This window comes from Arachis stenosperma, chromosome 10 (assembly GCF_014773155.1).
Source record: "Arachis stenosperma cultivar V10309 chromosome 10, arast.V10309.gnm1.PFL2, whole genome shotgun sequence".
Lineage (NCBI taxonomy): Eukaryota > Viridiplantae > Streptophyta > Magnoliopsida > Fabales > Fabaceae > Arachis > Arachis stenosperma.
In genome coordinates, this window is record NC_080386.1 from 88,470,093 (window position 1) to 88,481,124 (window position 11,032).

Below are 11,032 nucleotides of genomic sequence, written 5' to 3' on the forward strand. Positions count from 1 at the left end.
ACTGCACCTACTCCTGATTTTTATGGGAGAAGCATCTCTATCCCTGCCATTGGAGCAAACAACTTTGAGCTTAAGCCTCAATTAGTTTCTCTAATGCAACAGAATTGCAAGTTCCATGGACTTCCAATGGAAGATCCTCATCAGTTCTTAGCTGAATTCTTGCAAATCTGTGACACAGTCAAGACTAATGGGGTTGACCCTGAGGTCTATAGACTGATGCTATTCCCTTTTGCTGTAAGAGACAGAGCTAGAATATGGTTGGACTCTCAACCTAAAGAAAGCCTGGACTCTTGGGAAAGCTAGTCAATGCCTTCTTGGCAAAGTTCTTTCCACCCCAAAGATGGAGTAAGCTTAGAGTGGAAGTCCAAACCTTCAGACAGAAGGATGGAGAATCCCTCTATGAAGCTTGGGAAAGATACAAACAATTGATCAGAAGATGTCCTTCTGACATGCTTTCTGAATGGAGAATCATAGGTATTTTCTATGATGGTCTCTCTGAACTGTCCAAGATGTCTTTGGATAGCTCTGCTGGAGGATCTCTTCATCTGAAGAAGACGCCTACAGAGGCTCAAGAGCTAATTGAAATGGTTGCAAATAACCAATTCATGTACACTTCTGAAAGGAATCCTGTGAACAATGGGACAAGTCAGAAGAAAGGAGTTCTTGAGATTGATGCTCTGAATGCCATATTGGCTCAGAACAAGATATTGACTCAACAAGTCAATTTGATTTCTCAAAGTCTGTCTGGAATGCAAAATGCACCAAGCAGTACTAAGGAGGCTTCATCTGAGGAAGAAGCTTATGATCCTGAGAACCCTTCAATGGAAGAGGTGAATTACCTAGGAGAACCCTATGGTAACACCTATAATTCTTCATGGAGAAATCACCCAAATCTCTCATGGAAGAATCAAGAGAGACCTCAACAAGGTTTCAATAATAATGGTGGAAGAAACAGGTTTAACAATGGCAAACCTTTTCCATCATCTTCTCAGCAACAGACAGAGAATCCTAAGCAGAACCCCTCTGACTTAGCAACCATGGTCTCTGATCTAATTAAAACCACTCAAAGTTTCATGAATGAAACAAGGTCCTCCATTAGGAATTTGGAAGGACAAGTGGGACAGCTGAGCAAGAAAGTTACTGAACTCCCTCCAAGTACTCTTCCAAGCAACACAGAAGAAAATCCAAAAGGAGAGTGCAAAGCCATCAATATGGCCGAATTTGGAGAGGAAGGGGAGGAAGTGAACGCCACTGAGGAAGACCTCAGTGGGCGTGCACTAGCCTCCAATGAGTTCCCCAATGAGGAACCATGGGAATCTGAGACTCAACATGAGACCATAGAGATTCCATTGGACTTACTTTTGCCTTTCATGAGCTCTGATGAGTATTCTTCCTCTGAAGAGGATGAGTATGTCACTGAAGAGCAAGTTGCTAAGTACCTTGGAGCAATCATGAAGCTAAATGACAAGTTATTTGGAAATGAGACTTGGGAGGATGAACCTCCTTTGCTCACCAAAGAACTGGATGACTTGTCTAGGCAGAAATTACCTCAAAAGAGACAAGATCCTGGGAAGTTTTCCATACCTTGCACCATAGGCACCATGACCTTCAAGAAGGCTCTGTGTGACTTAGGGTCAAGTGTAAACCTCATGCCTCTCTCAGTAATGGAGAAGCTAGGGATCTTTGAGGTACAAGCTGCAAGAATCTCATTAGAGATGGCAGACAACTCAAGAAAACAAGCTCATGGACTTGTAGAGAATGTTTTGGTAAAGGTTGAAGACCACTACATTCCTGCTGATTTCATAGTCCTAGAGACTGGGAAGTGCATGGATGAAACCATCATCCTTGGCAGACCCTTCCTAGCCACAGCAAAGGCTGTGATTGATGTTGATGGAGTGAACTGATCATTCAAGTGAATGAAGAATCCTTTGTGTTTAAGGCTCAAGGATATCCCTCTGTCACCACAGAGATGAAGCATGAAGAGCTTCTCTCAAATCAGAGTCAAGAAGAGCCCCCACAGTCAAACTCTAAGTTTGGTGTTGGGAGGCCACAACCAAACTCTAAGTTTGGTGTTGAACCCCCACATTCAAACTCTAAGTTGGTGTTGGGAGGTTCCAACATTGCTCTGAGTATCTGTGAGGCTCCATGAGAGCCCTCTGTCAAGCTACTGACATTAAAGAAGCGCTTGTTGGGAGGCAACCCAATGATTATAATTTATATAGTTTCTTTGTTATTTTATGTTTTTTGTAGGTTGATGATCATAAGAAGTCACAAAATCCATTGAAAAAGCAAAAACAAATGAAAAACAGGAAGAAAAACAGCACACCCTGGAGGAAGAAGCTGCTGGCGTTCAAACGCCAGTAAGCCTAGCAGTTGGGCGTTTAACGCCCAGTCTGGCACCATTCTGGGCGTTTAACGCCAGAAAGGGGCACCAGACTGGCGTTAAAAGCCAGAAAAGGGCAAGAACCTGGCGTTAAACGCCAGGAATGGGCACCAGCCCGGCGTTTAACGCCAGAAATGGCTCAAAACGTGATTTTGAGCAACATTTGGTGCAGGGATGACTTTTCCTTGACACCACAGGATCTGTGGACCCCACAGGACCCCCACCACCACTCTCTCTCTTCTTCCCCCATTCACCAATCACCTCAACACCTCTTCCCCAAAAACCCTTCACCTATCAAATCCCATCTTTCTCTTCACCACTCACATCCATCCTTCATAAAACCCCACCAACCTCACCCTTCAAATTCAAACCACTTTCCTTCCCAAACCCACCCAATATGGCCGAACCCCATCTCCCCTCTCTCCTATAAATACCCTTCTTCACTCCTTCATTTTCACACAACCAATACACCACTTCTCCCCCTCTTTGGCCGAATACACCACCATCTCCCTCTTCCTCATTTCTTCTTCTTCTACTCTCTTCTTTCTTCTTTTGCTCGAGGACGAGCAAACATTTTAAGTTTGGTGTGGTAAAAGCATTGCTTTTTCATAACCATTATGGCATCCAAGGCCGGAGAAACCTCTAGAAAGAGGAAAGGGAAGGCAAAAGCTTCCACCTCCGAGTCATGGGAGATGGATAGGTTCATCTCAAGGGTGCATCAAGACCACTTCTATGAAGTTGTGGCCTTGAAGAAGGTGATCCCCGAGGTCCCCTTTTCACTCAAAAAAGGGTGAATATCCGGAGATCCGCCATGAGATCCAAAGAAGAGGTTGGGAAGTACTTACCAACCCCATTCTACAAGTTGGAATCTTGATGGTTCAAGAGTTCTATGCCAATGCATGGATCACCAAGAGCCATGATCAAAGTATGAACCCAGATCCAAAGAATTATCTTACTATGGTTCGGGGGAAATACTTGGATTTTATTCCGGAAAGTGTGAGGGTGGCGTTCAACTTGCCTATGATGCAAGGAGATGAACATCCTTACAAAAGGGTCAACTTTGATCAAAGGTTGGACCAAGTCCTCACAACCATATGTGAAGAGGGCGCACAATGGAAGAGAGATTCAAGAGGCAAGCCGGTCCAACTAAGAAGGCATGACCTCAAACCCGTGGCTAGAGGATGGTTGGAGTTTATCCAACGCTCAATCATTCCCACTAGCAACCGGTCCGAAGTTACTTTAGACCGGGCCATCATGATCCATAGCATCATGATTGGAGAAGAAGTGGAAGTTCATGAGGTCATAGCCCATTACCAAGAAAAGGATGGAGCACACAGAGACCCCTCTCATCATGAGATCCCTGAGATGCCTCAAGGGATGCACTTTCCTCCACAAAACTATTGGGAGCAACTAAACACCTCCCTGGGAATTGAGTTCCAACATGGGACAACTAAGGGTGGAGCACCAAGAACACTCCATTCTCCTCCATGAAATTAGAGAAGATCAAAGAATCATGAGAGAGGAGCAACAAAGGCAAGGAAGAGACATTGAGGAGCTCAAGCACTCCATAGGACCTTCAAGAGGAAGGAAGAGCCGCCATCACTAAGGTGGACCCGTTCCTTGATTTCCTTGTTCTTTATTCTTCTGTTTTTCGAATTTTAGTGCTTATGTTTATCCATGTTTGTGTCTTATGATCATTAGTGTCTTAGTGTCTATGCCTTAAAGTTATGAATGTCCTATGAATCCATCACCTTTCTTAAAATAAAAACGTGCTTAATTGAAAAGGAAAAAGAATTGCATGAATTCTGAATTTTATAACAAGTTTAATTATTTTGATGTGGTGGCAACACTTTTGTTCTCTGAATGTATGCTTGAACAGTGCATATGTCTTTTGAATTTGTGGTTCATGAATGTTGGCTCTTGAAAGAATGATGAAAAGGAGACATGTTACTGAGGATCTGAAAATCATAAAAATGATTCTTGAAGCAAGAAAAGCAGTGAATACAAAAAAAAAAAGAGAAGAAGGAAAACGAAAAAAAAAAAACCGAAAAAGAAAAAAAAAGAGAGAAAAAGAAAGAAAAAGAAAGAAATAAAGTTGTGATCCAAGGCAATAAGAGTGTGCTTAAGAACCCTGGACACCTCTAATTGGGGACTTTAGCAAGCTGAGTCACAATCTGAAAAGGTTCACCCAATTATGTGTCTGTGGCATGTATGTATCCGGTGGTAATACTGGAAGACAGAGTGCTTTGGGCCACAGCCAAGACTCAATAAGTAGCTGTGTTCAAGAATCATCATACTTAACTAAGAGAATCAATAACACTATCTGGATTCTGAGTTCCTAAAGAAGCCAATCATTCTGAGTTTCAAAGGAGAAAGTGAGATGCCAAAACTATTCAGAGGCAAAAAGCTAAAAGCCCCGCTCATCTAATTAATACTGATCTTCATAGATGTTTTTGGAGTTCATTGCATATTCTCTTCTTTTTATCTTATTTGATCTTTAGTTGCTTGGGGACAAGCAACAATTAAGTTTGGTGTTGTGATGAGCGGATAATTTGTATGCTTTTTGGCATTGTTTTTAGTATGTTTTTAGTATGATCTAGTTAGTTTTTAGTATATTTTTATTAGTTTTTAGTTAAAATTCACTTTTCTGGACTTTACTATGAGTTTGTGTGTTTTTCTGTGATTTCAGGTATTTTCTGGCTGAAATTGAGGGACCTGAGCAAAAATCTGATTCAGAGACTGAAAAGGACTGCAGATGCTGTTGGATTCTGACCTCCCTGCACTCGAAGTGGATTTTCTGGAGCTACAGAAGCCCAATTGGCGCGCTCTCAACGGCGTTGGAAAGTAGACATCCTGGGCTTTCCAGCAATATATGATAGTCCATACTTTGCCCAAGATTTGATGGCCCAAACCGGCGTTCAAAGTCACCTACAGAAATTCCAGCGTTAAACGCCGGAACTGGCACCTAAATGGGAGTTAAACGCCCAAACTGGCATAAAAGCTGGCGTTTAACTCCAAGACAAGTCTCTACACGAAAATGCTTCATTGCTCAGCCCAAGCACACACCAAGTGGGCCCGGAAGTGGATTTTTATGTCATTTACTCATCTCTGTACACCCTAGGCTACTAGTTTTATATAAGTAGACCTTTTACTATTGTGTTTTGTACACATCTTGGTAGCTATCTTCTAATTTTATGCTATCTTAGATCATTTGGGAGGCTGGCCATTCGGCCATGCCTAGACCTTGTTCTTATGTATTTTCAACGGTGGAGTTTCTACACACCATAGATTAAGGTGTGGAGCTCTGCTGTACCTCGAGTATTAATGCAATTACTATTGTTCTTCTATTCAATTCCACTTGTTCTTTTACCAAGATATCACTTGTTCTTCAACTTGATGAAGGTGATGATTGACACTCATCATCATTCTCACCTATGAACAAGGTGACTGACAACCATTCTTGTTCTACAAGCATTCGAGGCTTGGTGAATATCTCTTGGATTCTTTAATCGGAGTCTTCGTGGTATAGGCAAGAACTGATGGCGGCATTCAAGAGAATCCGGAAGGTCTAACCTTGTCTGTGGTATTCTGAGTAGGATTCAATGATTGAATGACTGTGACGTGCTTCAAACCTGTAACCTACTGGGCGTTAGTGACAGACGCAAAAGAGTGATTCTATTCCGGTAGGGGAGGGAACCACACCGGTGATTGGCCACACTGTGACAGAGTGCGTGCATTAGCTTTCACTGCGAGGATGGGAGGTAGCCACTGACAACGGTGAAACCCTATACGAGCTTGCCATGGAAAGGAGTAAGAAGGATTGGATGGAGACATTAGGAAAGCAGAGAGACGGAAGGGAAGGCATCTTCATACACTTGTCTGAAGCTCTTACACCAATGATATACATAAGTATCCCTATCTTTATCTTTTATGTTATTTTCGTTCATCACTATACCGATTTGAGTCTGCCTGACTGAGATTTACAAGATGACCATAGCTTGCTTCATACCACCAATCTCCGTGGGATCGACCCTTACTCGCGTAAGGTTTATTACTTGGACGACCCAGTGCACTTGCTGGTTAGTTGTGCGAAGTTGTGTTTATGCCATGGTATTGAGCACCAAGTCTTTGGAGCCATTACTAGGGATTGTTTATGTTTTGAAAAGTATTGATCACAATTTCGTGCACCAGTGACGTGGCGGAAAATCACCGATTAAGAGTTTATAGAGAAAACTGCGTTGCAAGTATAGCTCTTAAACAATGAAGATACCGCGTGCCAATTTAAAAGAGTTGTCACAAAATTTTAGAAATAAAATACTGGGAGTATGAATCCCAAATCGTCTCCCAACGAGTTGCAGGAAGAGTGCTATTTTATTGATAAGAGGTTTTCCAAGGATTTTTAAGAGTTGAAGAACAGAGAGATAAGTGGTTGAGGATTTATATAATTAAATAAAAAGTCTTGACCGGAGGTAGATTAATTGGAAGTTCTATCCTTATTGGAATTTCTCATGTGTAGCTTCAAGAGGTTGTTATTTTCACTTAGTTAACCCTTACTAAATAAAGGAAAGTCAAGTGATTGAGCTAATTTTTATTTGCAAATCCTAGTCCTCTCCCTTGGGAAGAATTAGCGTTAGTAAATAGAGAATTATCCAATAACTTCCAAATTAACTAATCGCTTGAGCATTCCAACTTAAGGGTCTCCTCTTAATCACTCCCAAGTCAAGTGGGAGTGCTACTCCATTGACATGAATATAACCTTCACAGAATTAAGAGAGGAATAAAAGAGAGACATGATAATTAATAACTAAAAATCAATAAAAAGTAAAATTGGTTCTTTGCATTAATAAATCCCAAAATCATGAACATACTTATCTAAACAGAGTCAATGGACAATAAAAGAGTAAAGAATAGAGAAACAAACTAGAATGAGGAAGCTCCAACGGAGGTAATCAATCTTCTCAATATCCAAAGCAAAGCCATAAAACTCTAAAACTATGAATGTGAAGAAAACCTAGAGGAATAAGTATAAATCTCTCCCTAAATTCCAAAACTAAACTAAAATTATGCAGAATGAGAATGTCCCCTGAGTCTCTGTTGTTTCCTGCTCTAGTCTGGGTTTCTGGGCCAGAATCTGGGTCAAAACTTGGCCCAAAATCGCCCCCAACAATTTCTGTTAATTCTGCAGATCGCGCATGTCACGCGTACGCGTTAGTTGTTGGTCATCTTGGCGTATCACGCGTACGCGTCAGTCACGCGCACGCGTCTTCGTGAAAACTCCAATCCACGCATACGTGTCAGGCATGCGCACGCGTCGCTGCAAATTTCTCCACATCACGTGCACGCATGAGCTATGCATTCGTGTCAATGCTCGCTGGTTATCTCCTTTATTTCTTGTGTTCCTTCCATTTTTGCAAACTTCCTCTCCATTCTCTAAGCCATTCCTGCTCTATAAAGCCTGAAACACTTAACACACGGATCACGGCATCAAATGGTATAAAGGAGACTTAAAATACACAAATTAAAGACTTTAGGAAGCAAGTTTTCAATCATAGAATGAAACTAGGAAGGAATTATAAAACCTTGCAAATCATATGAATAAGTAGGCAAGGACTTGATAAAAACCACTCAATTGAGCACAAGATAAACCATAAAATAGTGGTTTATTAACCTCCCCACACTTAAACGTTAGCATGTTCTCATGCTTAGCTCAAGGAGATAAAATAAATGAGTAGGGAAAAGTAAGACTCATGCAATGCAATGCAATGCAACCTATGTATGAATGCAACTATATGATTTCGTCTACTTGGTTAAAAGTAAATAAGTTCTTCAAGACAAACATAATTTAAATTCCACTAATTCAAATCCTACAGTAAGGACAAGTAAACTTGTAAGAAGGTGGCTCATGAAAGCAGGGAGCATAGAATCAAGCATTGAACCCTCACTGATAGTGTATATACACTCTAGTCACTCAAGTGTATAGGGTAATCACTCTACTCTTCTCTAGTCATGCTTTCTAAACTTTGTTCTTCACCTAACCAATCAACAAGTATTTAATGTATCAATACAAACATCATGAGGTCTTTTCAAGGTTGTAATGGGGCTAAGATAAATGTGAGGGTATATATATATGGCTAAGTGAGCTATAAATTGAATCCTTGACTAACCTAAGCTCTCACCTATACACACACACACACACACACTCTTTATAACTTCTAAATTCATGCCTAGCTACCCAAAATTCCCACTTTTTCATCTTATACTCATGCATCAACCTTCTTTTAAATTGTATCACATGTACACTGATCTTTTATTCACTTAATATTGGAGTAGTTTTGTCCCCTTATTTATTTAATTGATTTGCATATTTTTGGGTTTTTTTAAAGCAAACATAATATAACAATGCACATGGACTTTTAATTTTTTTTTTTGGTCTTACATGAGTAGGCACCCAAATTTCCATTATTTAAATAAAGTAGAAATATAACACATTCCTATCAACCTATGTTCCCACAGTTTTCCCACACTTAATTGACACACAATCTCTAACTTAAGCTAACCAAAGATTTATTTGGGGTAATTAATTATTTTTTTCGCTTAAGGCTTAATGATGTGGTAAAATATAGAACAAATGGGGATTAAAAGGCTCAAAGTGGCTAACAATGGTAAATAGAATGGTAGACTATTTGGGATAAGTAAGGTAATAACAAATGATGGTCTCAATCATATGCATACATTTAAATACACTAAACATTGGACATGTAGGATGGAACAAAATAAAAATTACAATTATAGAGAAGAAAACACACAAGAATAGAATATTATGGTTAAATAATATAACCATGTAATTAAGCTCAAATCTCACAGGTTGTGTGTTCTAGCTTTAAAACATGTTCCAATTTACAATCTTCAAACAAGTTTTAACACAAATATTTTGATTTAAATTAGTAAAATTTTTCAAAAATAGGGTCTTAAAAAGAAACTTATTATTTTTCAATTAAGTAGAACATGCATACAAAAACCTATTACTATGCAATCCATCCTATCCTAACAAAAGAAAATTTATCTATTGGTGTTAAGAGAAAAAAGTTACCTCCGGAAGTCAGGTACTGACCGACCTCCCCACACTTAAAGCTTGGCACCATCCTCGACGCCATCAGTCAGAAACAAAGGGGGGCTGGTAGCAGTGTCTCCAAAACCGGGACCGTCATGGCTCCTTGTGCTGGTAAATGAAGTGGAGTCCGGGGTGTCTGGGTTATTGTCAGGTGGATGGTTACCAACAAGCAGCTCCTTGAGATATGTAAATCGGCGCTGGTTACAGCGCTCCCTTAGCTTTGCCTTCTAGTCTTGTCGGTCCAACCTCTCAAGTATCTGCTGGAGCAATTGATTTGTTGAAGGTGCTTATGATGTGGACGGAGAAGAAATATCTCTGGCCGGGTATGCAGCTCGCCTAGTAGTGGCTGCTGGGGGTCGGATGTACTTCTCGTTAGAGACATACTGATCATTCCGTGGAATCATGGCTTTGGTGTCCCCAGCTCTATAGGAGACTCCAGCTGTGGAGACTAGATCTGAAACCAAGGCAGGAAAAGGTAAGTTACCCGCAATCTGTACGTGTCCCATGGCTTGCCGGATCTGTCTTGGTAGATTGAGAGGCTGGTCTGTAAGGATACACCAAATGAGTACGACCATGTCTGCAGTGAAAGAAGACTCGTGAGTGCTCGAAAAGACATAGTGGGACATAATTTGTGCCCATACTCGAGCCTCCAAGGTAAGTGCTGAAGAAAATATGCTCTTAGGGCGGGATCGATGGTACCCATAAATCCATGAGCTGCCAGGTAATGCTATAACCCTGAGAACGGCGTCCCAGTCAAATTGGTATGTCTGGCGCTTGAGAGAAGCTTCTTGGTATGAGTCCAATCCTTTTGGAACAGCGGGGAGATCTAAAGCTTGCTGAATGGCCTCTTCAGTTATGGGGACTTGCTTCTGATGGACATAGACAAACTTCAGGGTTGGCATGTGAAAGTTGGAGTAGAATTCGACTACCCATGAAAGATTGACCTGTCGTGGCTTCTTCCGTAAGAAATCTTAGTGTCTCTTTTCAATGTGGGGCTCTATTAGATCAACAATGTTTGTAGGGAGGATAAGAAGGTGCTCATTATTGTAGTTCCTTGCTGCCAGAATAAGGAACATCTGCTCACAGAAGCGGTTAGTGAACCGCGCAGTGTCCTTGGCTAGAAAGGCTTTTTCAGATTCATTGACCTTGATGATCCTTTTGACTCGCTTTGTTGATGTTTTGACAGCTGTTGAAGATGGTTCCGCAGCTAGCGCTCTTTTTGTGCCTCTTGTTGCCTGTGGCTTGGGGGTAGCTTTCTCTTTACCTTTCTTGGTGTCCATCCTGAAAGGGAAAGAAACGTAGCATGTAAGTCCAAGGGTTAGAGCAAGAAAGAGGATAGTATGAGTGATAATCAATGTCTAGGTAAGGAAAATAGTGAACGAAAAATATGGTCGCGATTCCATGGGATCAGTTCATCAATGGAAATATAGCAAGGGCATATGATGGCAAGATGCAAGATGTTTATTAGCATGCCGGAAAAGGCATGAGTAGCATAGATCAAGCATTAATTGCCTAATTTGATTATCAAGTGTTTCAAA

General features: G+C 40.9%; 1 non-coding gene across 1 annotated transcript; it reads right to left on the reverse strand.

Moving 5' to 3' along the window:
• Positions 1-347: 347 nt before the first annotated feature.
• Positions 348-455, reverse strand: LOC130958295 (small nucleolar RNA R71). Its single transcript, XR_009077424.1, has one exon. It is a non-coding gene; the product is annotated as a small nucleolar RNA R71 (small nucleolar RNA).
• Between the last annotated feature and the right edge of the window lie 10,577 nt (positions 456-11,032).